Consider the following 20,130-nt stretch of genomic DNA (forward strand, 5'->3'; position numbering starts at 1 on the left):
GTCAAGACTTTATTCTTTTGGTCTCCAGAATCACTGCAGATGGTGACTGCAGCCATGAAATTAAAAGACGCTTACTCCTTGGAAGGAAAGTTATGACCAACCTAGATAGCATATTAAAATGCAGAGACATTACTTTGCCAACAAAGGGCTGTCCGGTCAAGGCTATGGTTTTTCCAGTGGTCAGGTATGGATGTGAGAATTGGACTGTGAAGAAAGCTGAGTGCCGAAAAATTGATGCTTTTGAACTATGGTGTTGGAGAAGACTCTTGAGAGTCCCTTGGACTGCAAGGAGATCCAACCAGTCCATCCTAAAGGAGATCAGTCCTGGGTGTTCATTGGAAGGACTGATGCTGAAACTCCAATACTTTGGCCACCTCATGAGAAGGGTTGACTCACTGGAAAAGACCGTGATGCTGGGAGAGATTGGGGGCAGGAGGAGAAGGGGACGACAGAGGATGAGATGGCTGGATGGCATCACCGACTCGATGGGCATGAGTCTGAGTAAACTCTGGAGTTGGTGATGGACAGGGAGTCATGGCGTGCTGCGATTCATGGGGTCGCACAGAGTTGGACACGACTGAGCAGCTGAACTGACTGAACTGAACACCACAAACTTAATGACTTTTAAGCCATCTATTTTTAACCCACAGTTTCTGTTGGTCAGAAGTTCAGGCACAGTGTAGCTGATTTTTTTTTTTTTTTATCAGTGTGATGAAGCTGAAACCAAGTTGATGTGTGGGCTATGTTCTCATCTAGAGCTTGGAGTTCCTTTTTCAAGCTTGTTTAGTATGTTGTCAGAATTGTGTTCCTTTAGTTAGAGTAAGAGGTCTCCATTTTCTTCTTTAACATCACCAAGAAGTTACTGTCAGCTTCTAGATGCTTCCATCAGTTTCTACCTGCATGGCCCTCTACATAGGCAGGTTCTAAATAGTTATTTGCTTTCTAGCAGACCAGCAGGAGACCATCTCTACTGCTTAGAATTTCTATGACTTCTCCAGTCTTTTAAAGTTTCACCTGATTAGATTAGGCTTAATGAGGAAAAATCTCTTTTTTATTGACTCAAATTCAACTGATTGTGTGAGTGCATGCTAAGTTGATTCAGCTGTGTCCGACCCTGCGCTCCTATGGACTGTAGCTCACCAGGCTCCTCTGTCCATGGGATTCTCCAGGTAAGAATACTGGAGTGGGTTGCCATGCCTCTTCCAGGGGATTGTCTCAACCAGAATGGCTACCCACTCCAGTATTCTTGCCTGGATAATTCCTTGGACAGAGGAGCCTGGTGGGCTACAGTCCATGGGGTTGCAAAGAGTAGGAGTCAACTGATTAGGGGCCTTAATCTCATCTGCAAAATTCTTTCACCTTTGCAATATAGTATAACCTAATCATCACAGAGGGGATTATAAAAGGTGTGGACATCAGAGGTCAGGATTCTCGAAGGCCATCTTAGAATTCTACCTACCACAATGTTCATGAATGAACTTTGAAGGTATGTCCAAAAATCATCTAAAATGTCATGTAGAAATTTGTGATTGTGCTTTTTTTTCCCAAGCACAGCAACTACCAGCTTCATCACTGGAGGTCCATGACCCAAATACCAATGAGAACCACTGGTGAGTCAGATAATATGCATTGGGAAGAAATGACCTAGAACCAAATACTTATTTCTGAAAGAATTTTACCAGTGTCTCATAGAGAACTGAATAATTCAGGTGTAGTGTTTTTTAAGATGAGATGGGATGGCTCAATTTTCATTTAAAACATACCTTTTGTATTAAACCAATTACTAATGGACATTTCAGAGTTCATTATTAGTGTGTTTTAAAATTTACTATTGATGGAGCATCTGCTACTCTCTATCAAATTTGCCTGTGTCTCCACTCTCTTCCTCCATCTGACTGTCTACAACAGTTTGACTAATGGCAAGTCTGATATAATTTTACTTTTCCTTTTATATATTAGCTGGGGCAGATAATTGCCAGTGCTGAATGCATTATATTTAATTTCCTATTTTTCTCTAAATTATTTCATATGAAGCTTGGGACCTTCTGGCTAGTCTGTAAGCAACTTGAGGGCAAGAGTCAAGTCCTATGCTACATTCCATATAGCATGATATTGGGTAAAGAGTAAACCTTTAATAAATAATCAGTGAATTCTCTTTGATTCAGTGAATGACTTTGAGAAGATACTGTGTGTAGGAATTATAACAAAGAATATGACAAAATTCTGCACCTCAAGTTTACAATTTAGAGAGGATAAGATAATCACAGGCTTCCCGGATGGCACTAGTGGTTAAGAACCTATCTGCCCATGCAGGAGATGTAAGAGACATGGGTTCAATCCCTGGGTCCTGAAGAGCACCTGGAGAAAGAAATGGCAATCCATTCCAGTATTCTTGCCTGGAGAATCCCATGGGCAGAGAAGCCCAGCAGGCTACAGTCCACAGGGTCACAAAGAGTTGGACACAAGTTATGACCAACCTAGATAGCATATTAAAATGCAGAGACATTACTTTGCCAACAAAGATCCATCTAGTCAAGGCTATGGTTTTTCCAGTGGTCATGTGTGGATGTGAGAGTTGGACTGTGAAGAAAGCTGAGCACTGAAAAATTGATGCTTTTGAATGGTGGTGTTGGAGAAGACTCTTGAGAGTCCCTTGGACTGGAAGGAGATCCAACCAGTCCATCCTAAAGGAGATCAGTCCTGGGTGTTCATTGGAAGGATTGATGCTGAAGCTGAAACTCCAGTACTTTGGCCACCTCATGCAAAGAGTTGACTCATTGGAAAAGACCGTGATGCTGGGAGGGATTAGGGGCAGGAGGAGAAGGGGATGATAGAAGATGAGATGGCTGGATGGCATCACCGACTCGATGGATATGAGTTTGAGTAAACTCCGGGAGTTGGTGATGGACAGGGAGGCCTGGCGTGCTGCAATTCATACTGTTGCAAAGAGTCCGACACAACAGAGCAACTGAACTGGACTGAACTGAACTGAACTGAACTGAAGTGACTTAGTACACGAGATAATCACAGCCCAGAGATTATGTGATGCAGGGGTTAGAACTTTGCCAAATGAGAGACATGAACAAAGTTTTGTATCAAATCAAGGTTTCCTTGATAATTAGTCTTATTGTATCCCTGTGTATGCAGTCACTCAATCATCTCCGACTCTTTGCCACCCCATGGGCTCTAGCCTGCCAGGCTCCACTGTCCATGGGATTGTCCAGGCAAGAACACTAGAGTGGGTTAGGTCACCATTTGCTCCTCCAGGAGATCTTCTTGACCCAGAGATTAAACCTGAATCTCCTGCATTGCAGGTAGATTCTTTAGCACTAAGCCACTGGGGAGTCCTGTTGTATCCCTAATACTATTCAATTTAGAGTCTCCTACATTCAGGTTGTCACTGCATTCATGTGCTTGACTAGCTCATGGTTGTTTCTGGAGAAATAGCAAGGATAATGTGACTGGGCCTCAACAGAATTGATTATGTAAGATCTAGCAGTAGGTCCTACTAAGGAACTGTAAATTATGTATGTGATTTCCCTCCATGAACCTGTATGTCTTGCTTTTACACCATGAGAGTTGACTGAGTAGGAAGTCCACAGGATTTACGGAGGATTTCTTTTACAGGATGTGAACTTGGTACCTACTGATATTAATGGCATGGGTTTAGTTTGAGGAAGTAGATGAGAATCATGCCCTTGAAACAGCCTGTAGATAGAGTAGGGAGAGTACTGAAAAGATGTTTTTTTTTTTTTCTTCCTGTAGTGGATACTTCCATGTCATCTCATTTCCTTATATGTGTGGAAATTATGCAATTAAATTAAAAATTGGGAAAACATAATTTCTTAGCTATGTTTTAATCTTTTTATATCTCTAAAAATTAATCTTCTATTGGGGGGGTGATTCATCTATGATCTGCATGCTGCCATATGATTTTAAGCTCCATTTCATTATGATGTCTTTTTATCTTCCTGCAAAGGAAAAAGATGAGTTGTGAAGTGGAAAGTTCTTACATTAAGACAGTTGAAACATAATCTCAACACTACAATTATGAATAAAGCGAAAGTCCTGTCTGGGGCAAATAGTTTAGTTTAGTCTAAATAGTATATCTGGTCCCTTTGTCAGATTCTTTTCTGAGCCTAGAAGGAAGTTGTAACAGTCCTCAGATTGTCCCATACTCTCAAAAAATATATTAACATTATAATTAATCTTTTTTAGGAAACCATGGGGCACCTCACCACTTTAAAGTAAAATTATGCTGTGCTTTGTATGATTTCAACTGTTCTGATGCCATTTTAGTTTAGTAGCTTGATTCTCGTGGCTCTAACTCATCCTAATATACTTACAGGAGGAATTAGATTGTATTATGTAAAATTTTAGCAACTTGAATTGAAGAAAATATTTTAATTTTTTTTATGATTTTTCCTTGAGAGTGGGTATAACAAGTATACTAATTCCTTCTGTTTCCTCTTGCTCTCTGTCTGCTTGCTTCATTTTGGCCTTGGAATGACCTGTTTCAAGAGGCAAAACCCTACAGAATTCAGCAGAGGGTTTTAGAAATCTAATTATGATTGAGTTATTGGATGGTATTTATCAAAGCTCTATTCCTGGCAGATCACTACTGCAAGAGCAAAGGCTATTTTTCTTTGTTGATTGACTGTCTGTTCAGCCATTGGAAAATATTTGGCTATGAATTCTCATTCAATGCTTATTTATCAACAGAACTGTTATATTGTTAAAATGATTCAGGGCCTGGAAGTGTTGGCTTATGACCATTTGTTGCTCTAAGTGTTGACTTGTAATTAGAATAGGTAATTTGAATTTATAATTGGAATATACTCATAATGCATGGCATTAGATACAGATTAGTAGAAAATGAGAACTGGGAGGAACCTTAGAGATCATCTCATCCAATTCACTCCCTTCAACACACACACATACACATATTACCACGTAGGAAACTCTGTGGCCCAATTTATAAGCAAGTAAATAGGTCTAAACACTTGGGCCCAATTTTATGTCTTCAGACTTCTACTCTGGCATTTATTCTAATACCTGTTCAATTCTTAATTGACCTGGTCTGAAATGAGTTTATCATATATTTAACAGGTACATGGAAATTGAAAGTGAACATTGTCTGAGCTGTGTAATTGTTGAACTTCGGATTGAAAACTAAAAGAACAGATGGTTATGAACAGAGTGGGATGAAAATTTTATATGCATTATGGAAAAGTGAGGTATATTTTCATGGGGATGATTTTAGGTTATCAATCATGGATTTAACACATGATTTGGAACTGAGTTTCTGGGCCTTGTGCTGTCCTTTGAATGTGACTTTTAAGCACTTGAAATGTGGCTAGTTCATATTGAGATAGATGAGTTGTAAGAGTAAACTATATATTGGATTTCTAAATATCAGTACAAAAAAGGATATAAAATATCTTGTTTATATTTTAAATATTATATACATATTGTAATTATATTATTTGTATACATTGGGTTAATTAAATGTATTAAAATTAATATGTTTCTTTTTACTTTTTAATGTGGCTACTAGAAAATTTTACATTAAATATGTTGCTAATATTATATTTCTGTGGACAGCATTCATCTAGATTGTTGCTACTCAAATTATGTACCACCAACACTGGTATTTCCCAAGAGCGTGATATAAATGTAGTTTTGTGTCCCACAGCAAACCTACTAAATCCAAAATCTGCTTTTTAACATGATTGTCAAAGTGATTTCTGTGCACACTAAAGCTTGATAAATATAGATCTAGCACTTGAATTCTTTTTTAAGATTTATTTGTTTGGTTGGTTGGTTGTGGTGGGTCTTTGTTGCTGTGTACGAGCTCTCTCTAGTTGCAGCGAGTGAGGACTACTCTTTGTTGCAGTGTGTGGGCTTCCTACTGTGGTGACTTCTCTTGTTGCAAAGCATGGGCTCTAGGCTCACAGGCTTCAGTAACTGCAGCGAGTGGGCTCAGTAGTTGTGGCTTGTGGGCTCTAGAGCACTGGCTCAGTAGTTGTGGTGCATGGGCTTAGTTGCTCTTTGGCATGTGAGATCTTCCCTGACCAGGAATTGAGCCAGCCTCCCTTGCTTGTAAGGTGGATTCTTAACCACTGGACCACCAGGAAGCCCCTGCATTCTGTATTCAGATACTTCCTAGTCCCCGCCATAGAACATGTTAGACTTCTTCAGCCTTGACATGTGGCATTTAGGGCCAGGTAACCCAAGACATGCTGGCTCTAAGCTTTGGTGTATTTTTAAGCTGCCTTTATGTGCCAAGTGTCCTGCTTTCAAAGACTCCTACCCACCTTTCACACCAACATGTTTCCTTCTAATAAATCATACATCAGTGATGAAACTCCAGAAGGCCAAAGATGAAAAGTGCAAATGCTGTTGATACACAAATCTATCTTCTGCTCAGATATCGCTCCTAGTTTTACATCTGGACAGCAAAATGTCTGTTTTATATTTAGCCCTGATGTACTACTGGAATCTCCATACAAGTTGTCGAAAATGAAATTACTACCTTGCCTATAAGTTGTGCTTTCTTTTGTACTTCCTGTCCTGATGAATGTTACCATCATCTACCTACACACCTAAGTGAGACTTGGAAGTCATAATTAATAATTCCTCTCACTGTTCTCCATAAACCTGAGATCCAGTTGGCTACTGAATATGGTCTATTTGCCTCAGATCTCTCTCTTGAACATGTTCTTGATTTCCATTTCTACTGTCCTCAATTCAGAGTTTTCATTAAATCTTGCCTGTATTGCCATCCTAGCATCTTTTCTAATCTTCTGCCTCTAGTCTCTCCTTTCTAAACATCTTCAACATTGAAGCCATAAATACCTTTCTCACATAGAAATTTGATCGTGCCTAAAACCTTTTCCTGACCTCTCAGTAGTAGCTCAATTTCTTTGTGCATACGTGCTAAGTCGCTTCAGTCGTGTCCGATTCTTTGTGACACCATGGACTGTAGCCTGTCAGGCTTCTCTATCCATGGGATTTTCCAGGCAAGAATACTGGAACCCACTTCCAGGGGATATCCAGGGATCGAACTCACGTCTCTTAGGTCTCCTGCATTGTCAGGCGGATTCTTTTAACACTAGTGCCACCTGGGAGGCCCTCAATCTCTTTGTAATATGGGGCTAATAATATAACAGTACCTACCTCAAAGGTTTACTGTGATAAATAAGTTAACGGTTGTAAAGCATTCAGAACAGTGACTGGTCCAGAGTAAGCACTATGCAGGTATTAACCTGTATTATGTTTATTGCTAAAAACTCTTTATAACATACAACTTAAATCTCCCTTTTTAGTGAAACCGATGTTCTATTTCTTACAATAGACAAAGTATTTTATGGTTTCTGCACGTTTCTTTGTACTGTTTACTCTCCTTAAAATACACTTACTTTATTTTCGTATCTGAAAACATCGTACTTCACTTTTTTTTTTCCACTTGAGTTGGTTCCTGGCATTCAAGCCTTCTTTTTTTTCCATGGCCAAAATGTACCTATATCCCATGTTTTTATATTGAAATACATTTGTGAACTGTAATTATTGAATGCTAGCAGCTTATATATTCCATTTGATAAATGTACTATGTTGTCCAAATGGAATGTGTGACAACATTTCAGATTCTATTCCCATGAACATTCAAACCAAATAACCAAAGCTCTCCCAGATGGTGAATTCAACAGCTAATTTTTCTAAACAGAACAGCAGGTTGTCTCATAATTTATCCAAACTCAGAGGAAAAAGAGTTGTTTTGTGACCTTCAAACAGATACTGACTAATTGAAAAAAATGATTGTGGTCAGCCTGTTTATGTATAAAATTTTGAGGCACTATTGCTTGGTGTTCTTCTCCTGTTTTATTTGAAAAAAATTAAATTCCAATCATAATTACAGGCAAAGCCTGCTTTACAAAATGTACCTATTCTAGAAGACATACAGTTCAATCAAATTACTTCAAATGAAATATTGGCATAATATCATTAAGCACATTTGGAATTTAAAGGAACCTGATAATGAATCCTACCAGAATATCACCTCCTAGCTTAATGTTTCCTGAAGTGTGGACTCTGACAACCTGCATCAGCCTCCCTTGCAGGTGCCTATTAAATTCCAAATTCCCCAGTGGTACACCAGACCTATGAAGTAAATCCCTGGGAATGGATCCAAAGATCTTCATTTTTAACAAGCCATCCCCCAAGTAATGCAGATGCACATAAATATTTGAGAACCACTGAGCTATGGCTTTTATTTGATTCATCTGCATTTGTTGCTGGCCCCTGACAGGAACCTTCTGCTATAATTCATTTGGATTGCTATGGTGATTCTTTGAACATGCATTGCTCCTTTCTGCATGCCAGTCTTTGCTTTTGCTAGTTCTTCTGCCTTTGATCCATTCTTTAACTTGCCATTCTCTCTCTCTTTCTCTCTTTTTAAACTCTTTCACTATTTTGTTTTTCAAATGTTTTCTCCTTGAAGACACTTTCTCTGGAGTCTGCTGTTGGGAGCAATCTCTCTCTCCTGCTAAACACTTTGCGTGTGTGTGCGCACTGTGCTCATTTGCTTCAATCCTGTCTGACTCTTTGCAACCCAGTGGACTGTAGCCCGCCAGGCTCCTCTGTCCATGGGATCCTCCAGGCAAGAATACTGGAGTGGGTTGCCTTTTCCTTCTCCAGGGGACCTTCCTGACTGATAAGGAATGACCCCACATCTCCTGCAGTGCAGGCAGATTCTTTACCCACTGAGCTACCTGGGAAGCCCAGTTTATTAGAAAAAAAAGTGAATCCATTTTCATATAGAAGTTTTCTTAAAGTGAAGTATTGGCATAATTGAGCAGGGTAACTGGATGGTAGGGGGAATCCTTGAAGTAAAGGTATGACTTACTGGGTCTTGGTGTAGTAAAACCTAATGATACAATCTTCTAGACTTGTGTGTGCCCAGCTTACTCTTCTGCTGAGACCCTGTATTCTTCTGTCCCCTGTATTCCAAAGATTCTATGTTGCTTCTCTCCATTTAGTGACATCTCTATCAAGAATTTGGCCTTTGTGGTCCTCTTTCTGATCCTGGATGTTCATTCTTACCCAGACTAGCTGCACTATAGCTAGTCAGTGGGCAGGGTCAGATCCCTTCTCTTAACAGGTATACATATATATGTATGTATGTATGTGTGTACACACACACACACACACACACATATATATATATGTTTGCTCAGTCATGTCCAAGTCTTTGTGACCCCATGGCCTCTAGCCCACCAGGCTCCTCTGTCCATGGGATTTCCCAGGTAAGAATACTGGAGAGGGTAACTATTTCCTCCTCCAGGGGATCTTCCCCACCCAGGGATCAAACCTACATCTCCGGTATTAGCAGGTAGATTCTTTCCTGCTAAGGCACCTGGGAAACCCATGTATATGTGAAGGTGCATTCTGCCAAATGATGATTAAGCTAACTAAGAGCTAACTGGTACCACAATATGGCACAGAGCTGGGTCACAAAAAAGCTCTTCTCAGTGGCTTTCTCTGAAACAAACAAAGAAAAAGGGTGAGAACTTATTCCCAATATCTTTTCATCTGTCAGCCACAATCTTGCTTTAGCTCCTAGATCCTGGCCTAATTATTGCACACTTAACAAAAAGCCATATTGAACCAGGACATAGTTTAGGCACAGGGCAGAGATTTTAAATGAATGTCTGAGGTATCCAAGCATGTGAGAGTACAAATACATACATATAAAACCCACTTATACTGGATACAAAACTTAGATGAACCAATTTTTAATAAATGTTGTGCTCTTTGGGGAAAACCACCCTTGAGTTGTGACCAGAAGGTTGTGGTGAAAGGGCTGAAAATGGAAGATTTCCCTGGAAAGTGCAAACTGAGCTTTAATGTTGCCTCGCTCTAGCAAACCTTTCATATTGAGAATTCTGGTCTCACTCAACAATAGCAGAAACCATGGATGGGAGAAGTTAATGTCCTTAGTTTTTCTCCAGAGACATCTTTTGCTAGTAACACAGAAGAACGTTTGCCAGTAAAAATGCATACCCAAATGAGTATAGTTATTGGTTGAGATTAAATGTTTCTCAGTTAGAGCTTTCATGGAAAGCTCATAGAAATTTCATAGGAATTTTCATGAAGAAAATTTCTGCAGTCCTTCACAGACTGATCAAAACCAACTAAAACTGAGTTATGGTGCTGGGGAATAGCCACACATTTTCCACTCTGAAAATACAAGTGATCAGAGAGCCATTCACCTCAAAAGAAAATGATTGTCCTCCAAACACGAGATGTGTTAAGCCTTATAGAATAGATTAGATAAAGTTGTAAGATGATAGTATCACTCACACACTGCAGAGCTAGAATTGAGAAGCCCAGTTGCTGGTGGTAGCTGAGATGCTCTTGTCCTGAAAAAGGCTGTCAGGGGACCCGATTTTCTTGCCTTCTCTGCAATAGATCCTCTCAGGCATCATTCATTCATTCAACAAATCTGTATTGCATTCCTACTATGTGCCAAATACTTTGATAATCTTTCAAGTCTATACTATTCCCTACAACTTTTATTTCTTCTTTGGGTTCTGAAAAACTACATTCTCTTGGCTCTACTCCTTAGTCATAGACACAACCTTCCCTTTCCTTTTTATCTATAACATATGATTAAGCTGCACCCCACAGGCCTAGTAGCCCTGTACTTGTCCAGCTTCAAGACTGAAGAAAGAACCTAGAATCATTGACAAAGACATCTTTGGTTTAATGGATGGGGGTAGCTTACATGTCTAATGCAACATCCTGGAGCAATATCACACTTTTTTTGTGACAGATAGCAGGGCAGGACAAGGAGACAGTTGTTGCTCCTGAGGGGAAAGAAAATTGCCAGTTAAAGTGGAAATTGATGTCAGGTGGGCTTATTGGTTACTAGGCAAACTGGTAGAGGGGCTCACACCTCATCACCCCTTCAATAAGCTATCATAGTGGAGATGCTCTGATCTAAAGTTAGAACACATGCTAGCTGGGGCCAGGACAAGTAAGTGAAGCAAGTGCTCCTTGAGCAGAGATGTATAGAGAGCAAGAGAACAGCCATCTTGAGTGTACCAGACCCATGTATTCCCCATGGTCTTATCCTTGTTTCTTTTCCAGTTCTGCACTCTTTTTGAGTAACATCTCATATTCAACATGACTCCTAAACTCTACATGTCAATCTCTGGCTTTTCTTCTGGATTCTAGATACAGATTTCGTGCTGCCCTACTGGCAACATCATCATTGTTACTCTGTTGATATCTTCTTAATGGGATGAACCACACATATTATCTTCTACTTAATCCTTATATTTGATGCCATTTTTCTTTCCCATCAAAAATCAAATGAGCTTTCACAGCTTGTTAATTCTGTTTCTCATGTACTCTTGTTTTTTTCATTTATTTTTATTAGTTGGAGGCTAATTACTTTACAATATTGTAGTGGCTTTTGCCATACATTTACATGAATCAGCCATGGATTTACTTGTGTTCCCCATCCCGATCCCCCCTCCTGCCACCCTCTCCATCCCATCCCTCTGGGTCTTCCCAGTGCACCATCCCTGAGCATTTGTCTCATGCATCCAACCTGGGCTGGTGATCTGTTTCACCAGTATACTTGTTTCAATGCTATTCTCTCTTTTCCATTCCTACTTCTAACACCCTAGTTTAAGCCAGTATTTACAAACTGGCAGCCTGTAGGCCAGATGTGTTTGTTTAAATAGCAAAATGTTTTGTTTTAATGTGACTGCTTCTAAGATATACACATACTCTCTAGTTCACTATAATTATGTTCTATTCCCCATGGCACTGACCCAGGACCTTGCATCTAATAGGTAGTCAAGCAATATCTTAGATTGAGTGCCTTGTCCTTAAAAAGCTGATAACATGACTAGGAAGCATATATGTGGTAAAATTATTTAGTAACAATCCAAAGCAGAACATAGAAAAGTATTATAGAAAAGTGAGGTAGGCAATACATTTTCCATGTAGTGGAAGAAAAGAGAGGCCACTTTGGTTGGGAATACTCAGAGGATTCACAGAGGAGAAAGGATTTAATCTGAAACTTGAATGATGGAGAGAGTATATAAAATATGAAGTGGAATTGCTTTATTTTGATGTTTTACATCTTATATTGCCAACACTTTGGTTATAGAGAAGTATAAGAGGGGAAATGGGTACTTACTTTACTCAAACTCCTGACACCAGGTCAAATGAAAGAGACTCTCTTGATGATTGAAAGCAGTAAGTATGAAACTGATAACTGGAGATGTTACTGTAAATGGCGAGAAGTACAGTTCTGAAAGTATCAATTGCTTCAGGTAAATTTAATACTTTGGATAAACAAACCTGTTCAGTACATTTATAAATGACAAAACATGGACTTTAAGAGAACCTGAAGTGTTTCAGGAAAAATGCTTGGAAATTAATCATACCTTCCCATTTTGTACTTCTTTATCCCCTGTTAAAAGTTTGACATGTTGATCTGGGTGGTGCATGCTGTGGCCCACTCAGTTTTGTTTTTTTTTTTTTTAAGAACTTTATATATTTATATTTATTTTTGGCTCTACTTCATTGCTGTGTGGAATTTTCTCTAGTTGCAGTGAGCGGGGGCTACTCTCTAGTTGTGGTGCGTGGGCTTCTCATTGCATTGACTTCTCTTGTGGGACATGGGCTCTAGGGCATGCAGGCTTCAGTAATTGCAGCACATGGGCTCAGTATTTGTGCCTCCCGGGCTCTAGAGCACAGGCTCAGTAGTGGTGCACAGGCTCAGTAGTTGTGGCACACAGGCTCAGTTTCTCCATGGCATGTGGGATCTTCCTAGACCAGGGATCAAACCAAGGTCTCCTACATTGGCAGGCAGCTTCTTCACCAGGTCAAAACACGCAGTTTTGATGTTATCATTACTTTTACTGTCTACTTGCATAGGAAGAGATTCAGTGAAGCACTTGGCCTTAGTTTATATTAGTACCAAGATTGTAGGCATAGATACTCAGATATTCTTTGCTGATGAAGAGAGGTAAGCCTGCAAACAGTTTAGAGAGAAAGACCATACCTTTATCAGTCACAGCACCTAGAATGGTGCAACACACAGAGGCTATTCCTAAACTCTGTGATGGATTTCCTCTAGCTGAATTGATAAGGTCAGTGTTGTTCACTGGAGCCTGGACCTTTGTCTAGGCTCACATACAGATTATACTGCCTTCTGCCTGTCAATTTTCCACCATACCCTTCTCCCCAGGGCCCTTGTTGCCCTGCTGATTTTGGAGGTGCTCACAGTTGCATCATCAGAGCATCGCAGATGGACTGGTGCTATGATGAAGCCAAGGGGAGTCAAATGCAATGGCCCTCTTCCAGGTTGGCCCAGCAATAGTGTCTCTAAAGAGTTAAACTTCTGAAAGAGAACCTTTTCTGTGTTGTTGTTGTTTTCCTCCATCTGCATCTTTCCCTGCTCCTATCTCCCTGTATAACTGATTATATGAAGCAGTTTAACTACCTTTTCACTTAAAAGAGTAGCATGTCAAACTATTAGGCATGATGCCCCCCTCCCCCACTGGGAGGTTGTAGTACTGTCTGGCCCACCAGTGCCAGCACAGATCCCACTTGTTTGATGCAGGAAGTAGCATTTTTTTCGATAGTTTATCTTGGATGGTCTACTCTGTCATCTTCCATGTAGATTCCTTATTGGAAAGTCTAGGAGTTCCTCAAAACATATAGAGACCTGTTTATTAACAAAGCGACCAAATTAATAGCTGGTCTCAGATTTTACCTGAGTTGGAACTCTCTCACCAGATATAGTTTTAGAATTTCATAATGAATAGGGTGTGGAGCCTTCAGAAAGGAACTAAAGGTAAGGAGATGGTAGGGACGTTGGCTCCATATATGGTAAGTGTGTGCATGTGGATAAGGCAAGTATCATTTTAAATGAAATCATCAAAACAAAAACTCATTTCTTAAAAAAATCAAAACTCCTATTTTTTTCTAATCAGAATCCAGTGATATCCTTATGCTTTTGCCAGACTGAACACAGGGCTGTTATGTTATCTCAGAAATCACTTGCCTGATCAAAAGTTCAAAGGCATTCTTATTAGGGAAGCTTTTAACTAGAACCAGGAGAAACAAAGGTAGATAGCAATAAGATGCAAACCCAGTACAACAAAAGCCAGTGTCCTTAATTATTTCAGATTTTAAGCTAGAGTGTGTGCAGAAATACACTTAGTGGCATACCAAGGCTGAAACCATGGACACAGAAATATAAATAAGTCTAACTAAATGTTGGCCTGTTTTTTATTGTCACTATGTGTCAGCATTCTAAACAATGTTAGTAACAAAAACTCCCCTACTGCCATAGTGGACTGCTCCATAACACACACACACACACACACACACACACACACAGAGAGAGAAAAGGGGAGAGAGAGACCACTAAACCACACTTTCTATCCATCTTACCTTGACCTAAGCTTTTCTTTTTCCATATGGTTTATTATTTTTTAACAGTCTCTGCAATTTACTTACTAGTTTTGCTTGCTTCTTGTCTGTCTTCTCTCACTAGAATATAAGCATGAATTTTTGTCTCTTGTTCACTCACATAGTCCTAGTGCCTAGAATAGTTCCTTTGTGAGAGAATGTATGTGTTCAGTAAATTATTGAATGAATAAATGACTTTTATTTAACTACATCTGATCAATGCAAAGAAATAGAGGAAAACAACAGAATGGGAAAAACTAGAGATCCCTTCAAAAAAATTAGAGATACCAAGGGAACATTTCATGCAAAGATGGACTCAATATAGGACAGAAATGGTATGGACCTAACAGAAGCAGAAGATATTAAGAAGAGGTGGCAAGAATACACAGAAGAACTGTACAAAAAAGATCTTCAGGACCCAGATAATCACAATGGTGTGATCACTCACCTAGAGCCAGACATCCTGGAATGTGAAGTCAAGTGGGCGTTAGAAAGCATCACTACGAACAAAGCTAGTGGAGGTGATGGAATTCCAGTTGAGCTATTTCAAATCCTGAAAGATGATGCCATGAAAGTGCTGCACTCAATAGGCCAGAAAATTTGGAAAACTCAGCAGTGGCCACAGGACTGGAAAAGGTCAGTTTTCATTCCAATCCCAAAGAAAGGCAATGCCAAAGAATGCTCAAACTACGGCACAATTGCACTCATCTCACACGCTAGTAAAGTAATGCTCAAAATTCTCCAAGCCAGGCTTCAGCAATATGTGAACCGTGAACTTCCAGATGTCCAAGCTGGTTTTAGAAAAGGCAGAGGAACCAGAGATCAAATTGCCAACATCTGCTGGATCATCAAAAAAGCAAGAGATTTCCAGAAAAGCATCTCTTTCTGCTTTATTGACTATACCAAAGCCTTTGACTGTGTGGATCACAATAAACTGTGGAAAATTCTGAAAGAGATGGGAATATCAGACCACCTAACCTGCCTCTTGAGAAACCTGTATGCAGGTCAGGAAGCAACAGTTAGAGCTGGACGTGGACCAACAGACTGGTGCCAAGTAGGAAAAGGAGTATGTCAAGGCTGTATATTTTCACCCTGCTTATTAACTTATATGCAGAGTACATCATGAGAAACGCTGGGCTGGAAGAATCACAAGCTGGAATCAAGATTGCCAGGAGAAATATCAATAACCTCAGATATGCAGATGATACCACCCTTATGGCAGAAAGTGAAGAGAAACTAAAAAGCCTCTTGATGAAAGTGAAAGAGGAGAGTGAAAAAGTTGGCTTAAAGCTCAACATTCAGAAAACTAAGATCATGGCATCCGATCCCATCACTTCATGGCAAATAGATGGAGAAACAGTGGAAACAGTGTCAGACTTTATTTTTTGGGGCTCCAAAATCAGTGCAGATGGTGACTGCAGCCATGAAATTAAAAGGTGCTTACTCCTTGGAAGGAAAGTTATGACCAATCTAGACAGCATATTAAAAAGCAGAGACATTACTTTGTCAACAAAGGTCTGTCTAGTCAAGGCTATGGATTTTCCAGTAGTCATGTATGGATGTGAGAGTTGGACTGTGAAGAAAGCTGAGTGCAGAAGAATTGATGCTTTTGAACTGTGGTATTGGAGAAGACTCTTGAAAGTCCCTTGGACTGCAAGGAGATCCAACCAGTCCATCCTAAGGGAGATCAGTCCTCAATGTTCATTGGGAGGACTGATGTTGAAGCTGAAACTCCAGTACTTTGGCCACCTCATACAAAGAGTTGACTCATTGGGAAAGACCCTGATGCTGGGAGGGATTGGGGAAAGAAGGAGAAGTGGATGACAGAGGATGAGATGGTTGGATGGCATCACCGACTTGATGGACATGAGTTTGAGTAAACTCTGGGAGTTGGTGATGGGCAGGGAGGCCTAGCATGCTGCGGTTCATGGGGTCGCAAATAGTTGGACATAACTGAGTGACTGAACTGAACTGATGCCATTGGTTATGAAAGTAACTTAACTGGAGATGGGGAAACCCAGCCTTGTGACAGCTCTACACATCATAATCAGTTGTTCAATATAGACTTGCTTGCACTTTGAAGAATTTGTGGAGGTTTGTGTATTGTCTTGTTTAGATTATAACCTCTTTCTTAATAGAAATTTAAATGCTTTTTCATACACATTTGCAATCCCTTACTTTCTCTCAACCTAGATGAAGAATATATTGTAGGAAGAATTCCCTTCCTTCAGCAAATTAGTCAGTTATTCTAATTCCTGCCTACACACTGGGACATTCAGTCTGTATGGTTTGTATTGTTTTGTTTTGTTTTTTATCAAGCAATCTTTTACTGAGGATTGCTTTGAAAGTAGTTACACAAGACTTTTTTTTTTAATCAGCCTGATTGTTTACCTATCCTTTATTCACATAGATATTTCCAGTAAGAACAAAGGAAAATGAATGAGAGAAACCACCTAGAAAGTTACCTGAATTAACTCTTAACTGGCATTTTAAACTGACTTTTATTCTCTGACTGACCTGTAAATGAATTATGGTATTGCTTGATTTATGTATAAACTAAGAACCTTTATTATATAACCTTATGAGTTCTCCCGCCAACCACATGACAGATGTTAACAATTGCTAATTTCCACCTCACTGACAAAGAATGGAATTCAGTAACTTCTTAGAGAATTCCTATAATAAAATATTTCATTATCAACATTTTAATTATATGATCTTTTTCCTTTCCATCATTACCTGTGACTTTTCTTTCCAAATTTTCTTCACTTTCTCAAGGAAATCCTGCTGATATTTTTGGCCACATCTACTACAATTATCCCCAAAGGTTTTTGTTGAGAAGAGGGAAATATTACTAGCTAGATTCATAGGGCAGAGTAGAATGAGATGAGAAATATAACCTCAGAGCATTCAGTCCATTCTGTTTTAACCATCAATGGACCAGACAAGTCAGCTATATTTATGGAACTGAGCCAATGGTCAAAACAGACAGAATATAACCTTCGGGGACAAAACGTTGAAAATATCAATTCTGCAATAAAGTTAAGCCTGGTTCTCATTTATTTAATCTCAGTTAAGACACAGTAGACAATTTATTGATTTATTTAAAATGAAATAAGAAGAACCATGCTGCAATTAAATTGATCCTTTAAGTCAGCAGGCCCTGGCAATTTTGGCTGACACTATATCACTTTGGGTGATAAATTTTGAAAATTCCTACTCTGCCTAAAGGAAGACCTCATTTCTATCTTTCCAAGGTCTCATATATCATATTTTATCTTAAAAGAAAACCAGGAAAGCATAGAAATTGGCTGCATACTGAAGCCTAGGCAACAGATCTAACATAGCTACTCTGTTGAAAAAAAAGGAGGAATCCTCTAAAATAGAAAGGTCAGTCAGGTAGCTAAGTTGAAGAGTCATGGTCCTTGGAAGGTTTATTTATCCTCAGAAAATCGTTAGACATAGCTAGTGAATTTTTGACTTTCTATCAAGCAAAGCAAGGCTAGCATTATTGTGTAGTTTAACATGTTCTTTGGAGTATTTTTTATGTCTTTGAAATTGAAAATAATTAATTAGAAAAATTATATTGAAAATACTTATAAAATATAGAATGAATTTTAAAAGATTTACCCACTGTGCTTATACAACTTCTGTCAGCATTTTGTTGTATTTCAAAAGGCTTTTTTCCTCTCTGTAAAGGTTGCATAGTTGTAACCAAACTGTCTTTACAATTTTGTATGCTGCTTTTTGAAACTTAGTGTTTTATCATAAGCATTTTCTAAATTGTTATGAAATTCTCAAATTATGATTTTAATGGCTAATTATGATCCATTGGATAAATGTGCCATTATGATGGACATTTGAATTCTTTCCAGTTTGGGCCATTGTAAACAATTATTTGGTGGGAATATGTCCATGTCATTATTTCTCCATAACTGTTTTTTTTTTTTCTCTAGTATAGATATCTACAAGTCAAACCATTGGGTCAAAGGGTATACTTCTTTTATAAAATGATATTACAGTTTGATTTTGCTTTTGTAAAAGACGTGTATTTGTCTAGAAAGGTACATATGTACTTAAAATTCAACAGTGATTATTTCTGCTGGTAGGTTTGCAAATAAATACTTTCATTTCCTTTTTGCTTTTAGTTATTTTCAAAAAATTCTATAATGAATATATATAACTTTTTAGATTAAAAAAATTATAATAGAGCAAAATCAGAGTAAAATGTAATGACTTAAACACAGGTCCTGGAGGCAAATTTTCTGGGTTGGATTTTTTGCTGAGCTACTTATTAGCTCTGTGATCTTAGACAGGTAACTTAACCTCTCTGTACCTCAGCTTTCTTGTCTGTAAATTGGGACAATGATGGTGCATAGCTCATACAACTAATGATTTCATATCCATGTTTTGAAGATAAATGAGTTATTCCATGTAAAGAGAACAATGTCCAGTATAATAAACACTTCTTCAATCTCAGCTATCCTTATTATTTGGCACTGGACCAGCAACTCAAACTTGTCACTCCTCACACTGATCATTCACTCTCAAATTCTAACAACAACAGTTGAGCCCAGACAGTCCATTCATAGGACAAATACCCTTTACTAAGGAGTTGTGGTGATTAGGGGAGGCAGAATCCAAAGCCTAGATCCTTCTACCAAGCCATTTGTATACATGGTCATCTCTGATCTCTAGAATAGTTTTACTGAAGGAGAAAACAGAATATCCTGAGAGTCCTGAGTACTTGGACAAGAGAGAAAAGGGAAGCAAGCTTTCAAAAACAACCTTCATATAGCTTAAATTTTATCTATGATTGGCACTGAACTTAAGTAGAGTGCAGCGAAATATAGATCTAAAACTTTGTAGAAGTGGATATGTCTTGGTACAAATCTCTATAAATCTCAAAGGTGCATTTCTCCTAGAAGAATAGTTGATTTTATTATTTTTAACTTCATCAAACATGCAAAACTGAATATCCTGTTTACTGGCCCATATACTAAAGATTTACAGGATACAACCTATCAGTAAATATAAAAATGAGAACTAGATTTAATTTATTTCATAATTACAGGATAAATAATGTATCTAGAGGCTCACACTTAATTCTGGGGAATAATTTATAAATTCGTGAATGGATATAAGAAGTAAAGATCTTTATTATTTTTTTAAATTTATTTATTTTTTTTAGAAGTAAAGATCTTTTATCACAGTTTCAGTTCAGTTCAGTTCAGTCGCTCAGTTACGTCCGACTCTTTGTGACCCCATGAACCGCAGCACGCTAGGCCTCCCTGTCCATCACCAACTCCCAGAGTTTACTCAAACTCATGTCCATCAAGTCGGTGATGCCATCCAACCATCTCATCCTCTGTCATCCACTTCTCCTTCTTTCCCCAATCCCTCCCAGCATCAGGGTCTTTCCCAATGAGTCAACTCTTTGTATGAGGTGGCCAAAGTACTGGAGTTTCAGCTTCAACATCAGTCCTCCCAATGAACATTGAGGACTGATCTCCTTTAGGATGGACTGGTTGGATCTCCTTGCAGTCCAAGGGACTTTCAAGAGTCTTCTCCAATACCACAGTTCAAAAGCATCAATTCTTCTGCACTCAGCTTTCTTCACAGTCCAACTCT

At 38.9% G+C, this 20,130-nt stretch overlaps 1 protein-coding gene across 1 annotated transcript in view; it reads left to right on the forward strand.

The window, feature by feature from the left end:
* Window positions 1-20,130, forward strand: part of IL1RAPL2 (interleukin 1 receptor accessory protein like 2) — a 633,564-nt gene that overhangs the window by 162,044 nt on the left and 451,390 nt on the right. The gene's annotated exons all lie outside the window — the stretch shown is intronic.

The sequence above is a fragment of the Dama dama genome, chromosome X (assembly GCF_033118175.1).
Source record: "Dama dama isolate Ldn47 chromosome X, ASM3311817v1, whole genome shotgun sequence".
NCBI classification, from domain to species: Eukaryota; Metazoa; Chordata; class Mammalia; order Artiodactyla; family Cervidae; genus Dama; species Dama dama.